At 37.1% G+C, this 9,798-nt stretch overlaps 1 pseudogene; it reads left to right on the top strand.

Annotated features, from left to right (window-relative positions):
* Nucleotides 1–2,004: 2,004 nt before the first annotated feature.
* Nucleotides 2,005–9,798, top strand: part of LOC129356175 (chromodomain-helicase-DNA-binding protein 6-like) — a 51,860-nt pseudogene continuing 44,066 nt past the window's right edge.

Raw genomic sequence — 9,798 nt, 5'->3', positions numbered from 1 at the left:
AACAACTGAATGCAACAGTTACTTGATTATATGCCTGGAAAATTAGTAACTGCCCCTTTAAGTAAATATAACTGAAACTATAAACAGCAGGGTTACGTAAAAATCACATAACAAATTAATAATGTTATTGAAATTCTCAGTAGATGTTACTGATAGAAAGAAGGTTGAGCAATATAAACAGTTAGTTGATTTTGCATCAAAATCCAGCCATGTTGGATTTTGATGCAAAGGTTGGTCATAGAAATCCAACTTTGACACTTGGAATTTGTGTGATTTTCTGTCAATGTAAAAATGCAAAACCTATGCATGAAGGCTGATTTTTATGTTGTTGATGACAGAATAGGAAGCGGTTGGAGAATATTTGCTCTGCAGGTGAAACCGACAAAGAAATGTTTCCTGTAATCAGGCACCTACAGACAGAACATTGTAGGTAGAAAAAAACTTTAACTTTCTGGGCCATCATAGTTATAACACACGAGAAAAAAAATATTTTTTTTTGCAAAAGAATTTCAGAAATTTTCAGATTGAGCTAAACATTTTTCTAAAAACACTAGCAGAAAGTTCCTCAAAAAATAAATAAAATTGGCAGATTCTGAGCTCAAAGTGTTATACGTTTTCCAGAAATTTCCGAGATTAATCACATTTACAATTTTTGAACTTCAAGAAAAAGAGTAAAAAAAATTATTTTTTTCTCTTCACAAATTTACAACATTTTGAGTTCAAAGAATGTCCAAGTTTTTGAGATCGATCTTAAAATTTTAATTTTCTTGCAAATTTATTAATTTTGGAGCTCAGAAATGTCCAAGGAAATTTGATATTCATTAATCTTAAATGTTGTGTTTATTCCTGAAAATGTACATCTTTTTGAACTCTTAAGAAACTCCAACATTTTTCTAGAAACTTTCTAAGAGAAATCTGAAAATCAGAATTTTTCTATTTGAACTCAAAGAATCTCAAAGTTTTTTTCTGAAATATTTCTGACTCACTTATCTAAAATTTTCAAAATTTTTTAAATAAACAAATTCACAACTTGTTTAGCGTAGCTGATATTTTTGTTATTTTTCTAAAAAAATCTCAAAGTTTCAGTTTTTTCTCAAACATTTTCAACTGTTATAGTTGAGAAATTTCACTGTTTTCCCCAGAAAATTTCTGATTCATGAGCGTCACAATTTTTACTTTTTTTTTCTTGGATTTCTTTAAAGTTTCTAAGATTAAACTTTTTTTATGAGATTTCAGATATTTTCTAGAATTTCTTTCTGGAAAACTTCTGAATTTAATCTCAAAATTTCCCAGTTTTTTCTTGCCCATTCACACCTTGAGCTCAAAGATTCCAACTTTTGTTTTTTTTTTAAAGAAAATATCTGACCCTGATCTAGAAACCTGAGAGTTTTTGGCGGACGTTTGCTTCCTACCTACATCGACCGCAAGCCGGAGCGCCGACTTCCAGCGGCTCCAGCCCCGCAGCCAGGCTCAGCATCCGGGAAGCGGAACCCGGAATGCCGCTCTGCTTCGCTTCCCTTCCGCCCTTCAGACCCGGCAATGATGGAGCAGCAAACAGCGACATGATTGGTGGATGCAGCAGGCAGCGGCGGAGAAATGCAAACCCCTCGGCTTTGTTGCATTAGAGGGGGAAACGCCGGATCCTGCGGTGGGAAGCGGACTGGATCCTCCCGCAGCTCTGCGGTAAGAACAAAACCCAGACACACAGCAATGCGATTCGGTGAGAAGGGTGGAAAAAAGGAAAAAAGAAAGAGCCCGGGGGTGCCGCGATAGCTCTCAGACAAACCCGGCTCGGCTTGCTTTGCGTGACAGCTGCGAGACCAATGGAAACATGCGGGGAGCCAGCTGCGCTAAAGGCTGCAGCCAATGGAAAATGTGAGATCCGGAGAGCCGAGGTTAGGCTGGCTGCAGCAGCCAAACTTCCCAGTGAAATTTAAAAAAAGGCTGTTTGTGTTTTGGCTGCTGCAGAGGCCATTTTAGGTAAGAACCGTCCTCTAAGTTGGGGATGCGGGGGGATGATGTTTGCGGGAGCTGGAGCCCCGCATCCAGGCTGAACGCGGTGCGGGCTGCTGGAGGCTTTATGAGGATTAAATAGATATTCCACTCCTCTTTTCTCCCTCCCTCCCCATCCCTCTCTCCCTCCCTCCCTCTCCGTTGCGTGCTAATTTTTTATGCATTTTTCTAAACTGTCATGGCGATTTTGTGTCCTTGGAAATAAAAAAAGCAGCGGGCGCCTCTTTCCCTTCGCTTCTCGGGCTCGCCGGGGTGAGACTGCGGCCGGGAGTCCGGAGCAGGTGAGCTGTCCGCCGGGGGGAGAGGCTTTTCTCTCCCCGGGAAGACGGAGTTTTTAGCGGCTGTCCACACGTGTAAAGGAGACAGGCGGCTGCTGGGATGTATTTACAGCAGCGATGCAGTGACATTACAGAAGCTAGCTGTGAGCTAGCTGCGGGGGCTAACACCAAACAGGACTCTCGGTCTCCCTTTCTCCTTCCTCCCGGTTTTATCCGCTGCTTCTACGTCCCGGTTTTCGGTTCTCCTCGCCGCCAACTTCTCTTCCCATCCTTAGCCAGCTCTCCCAACTTGTGGCAGTTAGCCGCGTTAGCCCCGCAGCTGCTAGCCTTCGTTAAAAAGGGGTTTGCGGACGGCTAGGCTCTTATTAGCCTCTTAGCCTCCTGACTCATTACAGCGGCCAGGTGTGCGGGAGAGCTCACGCACACCTGACCAGGTGTTGGAGACAAAGGATGGCAGCTGAATGCTAACACACCTCACTCCCGTCTCAGTGCGAGCAGGAAGGCATATTTATGTTATGTTACATGCTGCTAGTTATCCAGTTTTTATTTTCTATTATGCATAAATAGAGAAAAAAAGCTGGTTTTCTATTTGAAAATGTGGGCCGATGTTTGTATTACAGTTATAGACATGGCTGGAAAAACGTATCATGATCGAAGCATTTCATATCAGTGGATATCAGTAATTACTGATTCGTTTTTTTGATATTAAATGTGTAAATGCTGCCAAATCCGTGGCATAACCTTTCCTGTTTAGTCACAGTTTTCACTCCAATCCATTGTTTATTTTTAACCAGTTTGTGGCAAAAACCTCAAACTGCTGCTGAGCAAGTTACGCAACAGGTTGTTGCCAGGTAACCAGAGTGAGTGAGTTGATGCCCCTTAGTCTTTCCTTTGCCTACATTTCCCAGAATGCTGTGCGGCTCTGGATCAGAGTTTGATTGTATCTATTGATAAATATCAATAAATACAATTTTTAATAGATACAATATTAAAATTGTATCTAATGGTATTTACCATGCATCTGTTGCGATTTATATATTATTGATTTATTGCCCAGACCTTCTCATAACTGATATTTACCTGCATTACTTATGTGCTAAACTTTTGACAACTTAGAAAAAATGTCTACACTGCTCACTTCTCCTGTTCTTCAGGTAAACTACCCACAATCCTTTGCTACATCACTACCGTCGTCTCATGACAATTGGCAACTTCCTTGTTCCACCTCCAGAAACAAACGGCAACAAGTTGGAAATATAATATCGACCGATGACGAATTCTGATGCCGATATCTTGTATCACATTTTCTAGATATTGTCTGTTTTAAATCCAACAAAAAAAGAAGTATTCTCAATTCTTCCACACTCTAGTTGTATCCTTCATGGCTTCTATGGTTAAATTAAAACCAATAATTTCCATTTCCATGATGTATCGTTGTTCTCTCTTTCTTCTAGAAACTGGATGACAAAAGTTTCCACTATATTATTTTGGTCTTAAATCATCCTTTTTTTGCTTAGAGAGACTTCATAATTCATTGTATTTGTTGCTTATTTATTTTGTATACGTATGTCTTCCAGTTCCAATGTTAAATGTACATTATCCACCAAAAATCATAAACAAAACAAGAAGCAACTTGTTTCTTCTTAAGACTGAAGGGTGTCCCCACAGCATGGTGCTTCCACCACCCTGTTGTTTTTTTCTTGCAGTTAGCATGGCACATTCAGGGCGTTTTCCGCCACTGCTTGTGAGCGGTGGAAAACTTGAGGCGTGTGGCAGACAGTTGTTTTTAATCATGCAAATCGTTCACAGAAGCCAGGTTTGTGGAGTGCATGAGTAATAGTTGTCCTTCCAACAGATTTTCCCTCAGGAGCTGGAACATTAATGTTTATTTATTTGTTTATTTGTTGTCAACAGGCTGGAAACTCTGTGTTTTCAGAATCACCTTTATAAAAGTCACAAAAATTTTGATTAAAATTACATATATAAATATGTAGGAAATAAAGTACAGAATTTCTATAAAATTTCCTCCCAAATATCAACACATAGAAAGGAATATATCTATACACTTGATTGCAAAAAAGTCATTTTTCTCTAGTTTAAAATCTAAAAACAAATAAAATATATTTTTTACTTGACATTAATGGTGGGTGTTTATCATTTATTATTTATAGTGGAAAAATTCCTTATGTTAAGAATTTAAAATTATTGTCAATAATTTCATATTCAAAAAACTTATTAAAATGTAATTTTTACTCCAGTTTTTTTTCACAAAAGCATCAATGAATTTCAGTAAATTCAAAAATATAATTATTACTATTTTTAATACTTGTCCAGTGTGACACTTGAAAATAGAAATAAATTTAGCATTTATGTGCAGTTTAGTGATATAAATCACACTTCTTTAAGTGTCCTGAAGAAACTTATTTTATTTTAAACAGCAATGTGTTTCAAGAGCAGCATTTACATTTGTGGCGCTATGAATGCTGCGACATGCGGTTCCCTAAATAGTTTTATTGTTATCACATTAGGAATACAAAATATCGGGATAAAATTCAAATTCCATATCGCCTACCCCTACTACACGTTTTAAAAAAATATTATAAGCAGTGTTTTCACAAATTGTTTAACATTTTAGTTTTATTTACCTGGATTGAGGGTAAAACTGGCTTTTTGACTTTAAAGGTTGCAGACCTATGGCATAGTCAAAGACTGGCTTGCTTGAGGAAGTGTGAATGAATAATCAAACTCTGGTTCACCTAAAAACTTCAGTCTCTTTTTGATTAAAGTGAACTCTGGTGCCTTTTGAATGGATATTTGAACAGCAAGTGGACTGGAGATCACTCCAAAAGCAGAAAGTGGACTACAACACAGGGCATTCTGGGTAAATTTAACCAAAACAAACACGCTACACTAGCAATAGCTTTTACCAGAGACATAAGAGAAATCCTACAGCTGCTAAAATCTGATGGTTCTCCATTTTTGTTTACATTTTGTAAAGAAGGAAGTTGCGCTCGTCGTCTTCTTCAGAGGTTTTTGTGTTGGTTCCTTTAGTGGTTCTTGTTGCAGCGCAACCACAGGCGAGGAGGGGAACAGGTTTTCCAAAGGTTTGGTTGATTTGACTGGTTTTCACAGCAGCTAGAAATGTAACAAATGTTTAAATTTTAGAGCTGAATTGATCAGAAAATACCACACTATTAGGTGTGAAAACAACCTTGAAGACAAATCTCTTCTGAAATGAAACATGAAGTGTTTTTCTTTCATTACCCACCTTTTCTGTTTTCATTTTAATTTAATGGTAAATAGAGCCATGCTTTTTGTACATTTTAAAGGAAACTAGGATCACAAATGCTTACACTTAACGCAACAAATGATTTTGAAGAAGGGAAGAGTGACCCAAATTCAGTTCCTGTTGCTCAAGTGTTGAAGACAAAAATGTGTACGCCTCTTTTTGAACTACGCTTCTTTTCCCCAAATGGATCCAATTTAGGGATCCCATTTCTACACCAATCAGACGACGAGTCACAATAAATACTGTAGCATTTTTAATAAGACTTATTTTAATATGTAATTTGGAAACTTGTAGACTTTGTTTAAATCAAGCTGTAAATGTAATTATGTTTTAAAAAACCGCCGAGTTCATTGATGTGAGAACAGTTTTCAACAGAAAGTGTAAGGATTAACAGATGTTCTCTGTTTCTGCATCACACGTGTCTCTAATATTTATCAGCTTTCTACCAAAGTCAGAGCAAAAGTGCATCTTTATTAGGCCTGAGCAGCCTAGCATTAGCAGTGCAATGCCTCGCACTAGTGGCAGCTCTGCCTTTTCCATTAAATAAGCAGTTTAGCCTTTTATTTATTATCCATGTTTAGTATACTTAATGGAGCAAGTCACAGTAAGACGACATGCTGGTGATGCCCCACATGTCACTGACAGCGTTTAGGCTAATATTAGCATTTTGGATAATTTAGCTTCTACACTAATGTTTGAACACTGAACAGATTGAGTTCATGTTGGTCAACAAAATATTGATACCTCAAATGGTATTAACTGTGTTGAAGCTTACGTTAGCATTGATGCTAAGTTTTAGCACACGAACGCTGGGTTCCAACAGAGGGTCACACTTTGGCAGGCCCAGTGCCGGCCCAAGGCATAAGCAAATTAAGCAGCCGCTTAGGGTCCCAGAGCCACTAAGGGCCCCTCAGTGGAGCTGATTTTTTATTTATTTTTAGTAATAATTTCTGCCATTATAATATCAAAAACACACAATTTCACCATGAAGTGATTTGTTTTTACAATAATAGATATTGATTATGTTTGTAGAAATGATTATTGATAAAATAAATAAATTGCTCTTGGGGGCCCCTGCTGGCCGCGGTAGGTAACGCATGGTTCGGTATCATGAGCTGCATCCAAACATTAAAGCTCCGGTCAGAAGCTAAGTTAGCAAAACTATGTCTCAAAAAAGGACTTAAACTTCAGGGAGAGAAAAGAAAGAGGAAAACAGAAAAAAGCCGAGATAAAAGTTTGTTTTAATGTGATGTAAAAGATTTGTAAAGCCTCTAATAGAAAATGAGCTTGATAGCAACTGAACGGTCCAGGTCAACAGCCAAACATTTATTCTCGGGTCTTTGGGTTTGTATGAAACTGAGTTTAAACTTTCAGTTGATTCTCATGGTGCCTCTGTATATTTCTGAGGTGTTTCATAACGTTTGAAAACAATAATTAAAACTTGTCAATGTTTGACATTGTCTATCAAAATGTTTTTACGTCAGGCTGCACTGACTGAAGGGGCAGCTACTGGTATGGAGGCACACTCCATACCAGTGCATTACCAGCTGGCGGTAATGCACATGTAACGTTTCTTGTCAACAGCAAGAAAAATAAGCAAGAAGAAGAAACTTGCGTTTCTTATTTAATGAATTATGAAATGGCTGTTTTTTAGACGTTGGCCAATGTTGACAAAGTTTTGTGCAGATTAGTGATGAAAACACAGTGGCTGAAACGGACCCGGCCAGTTGAGACCGTAGTTCGTGGCCAAATGTTTGTGCCGTTTGTTTCTCCCCTGCAAAGCTTCTGTTTGTTTGCATGGTGTTAAAATGCAGCAGTGCATTTTAGCAGCGGTCACAACATACAGAGGTGACAGAATGTGGTGCAACACCGGCTTCTCTCCTGGATCTGGTTTTAATTTGAGCCAGTTGAGTCACCGTCGTCTCTGAGGAAGGTTCTCTCCTGCTGGTTCAGGTCCATCCACAGGTTAGCTTCTTTTATGGGTCAGGCTAAGCCAGGGGTTCCCAAAGTGTGGGGCGCGACCCTCGGGGGGGACGCAGTGCCATTGCATTGGGGGTGCGGGAAGCGGTATGGATGAAAAAAACAAAACAAAACTGTTACACAGCTAAAGTGTTTAACTGTTAAGATGGTTTGTTTTGTTGCAACCTGAGGTGTGAAATAAAACAAAATATTTATGTCTGGTTGAACGATGTGCCCAGTTAATTTTGTTTTTCTTTTTGGGGGGGTTTAGTAGTAATCCATAGGGGGCCTGAACATCTTCGGGAACCTCTGGGCTAAACAATGGAGCAGATTACAAACCAATCAGGAGCTCAGTTTTCAACAACGTGAATTTAAAGGCGGCCGACTATTCAAATTAATATTTCACAGTATTTTGTACTCGGGTTTATTTCACATTTCTAAATGTCTGTTGTTTTTAATTAATCTAACCCCGGTTTGCTGTATTTCTCCCTCTCAGATGGTTTCTTAATGTGAAATAATCAGATTTATCTGTTTCTGTTACAGATGCTGTGAACGGATAGAAGATGAAAATCCTCAAGAAGGACAAGCAGCAGGTTTGTATTTCCACTTTACTGAATTTAAGCTCCAGTTTGATACGAGTGATAAGGTAAATCACACATATTCCGTTTAATCCAGTTTAACACTCAGTTAACCCTGGATTAACTGCATGTTAATCCAGGGTTAACTATTTGCTGTGTGAATTTTCCTAACTAATTCCTAAAGCGGATTACGGGAAATCATATGAGGGATGTTTTCAGCTTGGCGTTGTTTGGATCCATCAGCTTCATTGTTTTTTTGATATTTTGATATTTGCTCTGCTTAGTGATGCTTGTTTATAATCATGAGTCAGGCTGAGCTGAAAGATGAGTCAGAGTTTTTAGTGGGTTTTCTGGAGATGATGCTGCTGTTTCTTTAGCCAGCAGACTCATACTAATCTTTATTTAATGCTTTTACCGACCAGGTTATTATTTTATTTACTCATAATTATTTTTAAGACATTCAAAGAGGTTGCAGCTCAGGCTTATAAGATAAGATGAGACAAAGTCTCTATTGTCATTGTCACAGGAACAACATTTTATAACGTGCCATCAGTCAGTTTATACGCTTAACAAACTATCAAATCTACACACGATGTAAAAAAAAAAATCTTATTTATGAACTACTACAGATAAACAAAATGTATTAAAAAATAAACAAATGATAATTTATCAGATTAGCTACAAAGTTAATTTTGTACTAACCTTAAAACACTGGCATTGTAGTTAACAGAAGCTAATGGTAAAGGATTAATTTCAATCCAAATTATACATTAACATTATAATTTACGCATTCTCTAATGCTTTTAAATATTATATTTATGTTATCTTGTTTGAAATAAACTGGGAGAAAAAAAGAGAACGTTAATGTAGGAAGTGGAACTGGATAAACAGACTTCAAAATAGACTGAAACATTTTAGCAGTAATCACTTAATAAAGATTATTTAAGCTGCATTTTAAAATTTCTTTCTCCTGAATAGTTTGACATTTATCGTGTTGTGAAAATCAAGATATAAGTTTTTATTTGTCTTGGTCTCAATTAATTTCAGTTGATGTTTTTTTTTATTTTTTTAACTATTATTGTAGGGGTTATTATTTGTTTTTACAATTTTCTCCATTATCATTAAATATTAGTATATTAGAAAATAATGAAATGCATTTACTGTGTGCAGTTCGGTGATATAAATTACCTTTTTTAAATAATTGGCTTTCTGAAGAAACTTATTTCAAATGGGAATATTTTCCAAACATTTGTGCCATGGATTCACAGACATTCACAGTTAACATGGTACCACTTTAGAAAAAGGTTCCCATGACATGTCAAATATAAATACTTAATATAGCATTAATAATTGTTCATTAAGCCTTAATAGTTCAATAACAACTTTAGATAAAATATAAAGGTAAACAGACTTGTTTCAATATTCGGCAAGAAACAGGCAGATTTTGTCTCCTAGTCTCCCCTAATTAATGCACAATAAACAGTTATTAATGAGTTATAATGTGCTTAGAGTGGAGGTAACATTTGTGAACTACTTTTTGACCATTTTAATATAAAGTGGCACCAAGAAAGAAATAAATGTTTTTTTTAATCATTTTTATTGTTATTAGAAAGTGCCACAAAAAGTTGGGATAAAATTAAACATTCATATTGCCCACTTCTTCTTCTTTACAGGATTTTCA

The sequence above is a fragment of the Poeciliopsis prolifica genome, unplaced genomic scaffold (assembly GCF_027474105.1).
Source record: "Poeciliopsis prolifica strain line A6 unplaced genomic scaffold, Auburn_PproV2 SCAFFOLD159, whole genome shotgun sequence".
NCBI lineage: Eukaryota > Metazoa > Chordata > Actinopteri > Cyprinodontiformes > Poeciliidae > Poeciliopsis > Poeciliopsis prolifica.
This window is presented reverse-complemented; position numbering and strand designations above follow the sequence as displayed.